Source organism: Oryzias melastigma, linkage group LG21 (assembly GCF_002922805.2).
Source record: "Oryzias melastigma strain HK-1 linkage group LG21, ASM292280v2, whole genome shotgun sequence".
In the NCBI taxonomy this organism is placed as follows: Eukaryota; Metazoa; Chordata; class Actinopteri; order Beloniformes; family Adrianichthyidae; genus Oryzias; species Oryzias melastigma.
Window position 1 is genome coordinate 18112369 of NC_050532.1, and position 1217 is coordinate 18113585.

General features: G+C 35.3%; 1 protein-coding gene across 2 annotated transcripts in view; it reads right to left on the bottom strand.

Annotated features, from left to right (window-relative positions):
- fign (fidgetin) overlaps positions 1-1217 on the bottom strand; it is a 35572-nt gene that overhangs the window by 17944 nt on the left and 16411 nt on the right. The gene's annotated exons all lie outside the window — the stretch shown is intronic.

Here is a 1217-nt window from a genome sequence, read left to right on the forward strand (position 1 = left end):
CCCCCCCCAAGGACCCGGGTTGGGAAATACTGCATTAGACCAATGATTTTTCCAGCCTCCATCAATGTGCATGCTTTCCCTCGTAGGGATCACTTACACACTTCAGGAGAGGGGGAGCAGGCTTTGACCCTGCTGCATGACGGCTCATCCAAAAGGTGGACTCGAACATATTCCTTCCTCAAAGTTCAGATACCCCAAGCACAACAGGCATGCCTCCACTTTTACTGTCCATACTCTGCAAGAGCAGAGAAATCGTCTCTTTGCAAAAAAAAAAAAAACTTTTTACTTTTTTCACAGTTATTGAGGTTTTTCCTCAACACTCCCTCAGCAGAACAGTTATCTCTGGTTTCTTAGCACAGAACTGATCTGTGATTGGCTATGAATGCAAACTAGTTAGTCTGGAAAAATGAAGAGTACTGAGGGACAAACAAGGTTTTTCCAACAGCCTGAATTTGTAAAGTTTCAGTCATTAAAGTCCCACTCCGATCATCTTTTTAAGATGTTGTAAAAGCATTCCCAGTGGTGTTTTAATGATGATTATGCTGTTTTCAGTCTAAATAAAAATAGTTTTCTGTAGGAAAGTTTAAGCAACAGAAATAAATCTGAGTTCTAGGTGGGACTGTTGGGATGGAGCAAGCCCGCCCCCACTTCCCATCACTCACACATCTCCCTGCTAATTTATGTATATGGTGTCAATTTCATCTTAAAGTGAATTAAAATCCAAATCGTAAAATTGAAAAACGCACACTGCAAACTTGAAAAAATTTTTTTTTTTTAATTTGAAAACTATATAATATAAAATAATTAAAATTTTAACAACAAAAAAACATATAAGCCTAAAACAGTTACCAAATAAAAAATAATGTATGATTGTAACAGCCACTGTTTTGTTTTTTTAATTTGATTTTTTTTGTTTTGTTTTTTGCATCTGCTCTTGACTCTGTATAAGGAAATACTGAGAAATGTTCTTTATAGATGTCATCTGTCTTAAGAAAAATGCAACAAAAACATGTTAAAACCACCAAAACACAATTTTTATCAGAGTGGGTCTTTTAGCTAATAATTATATTCAATTCTAGTCGTTTAGAGTTTAGGAACGTACTACCTACTGGTCTTTTAACAATCTTGTGCTAAAATATTATATCTTCTTTTTTCCTAAATCAACAATATTTGCAGACAACACATAAACACTACACTGGGGGTTTCTGAAAATGTGA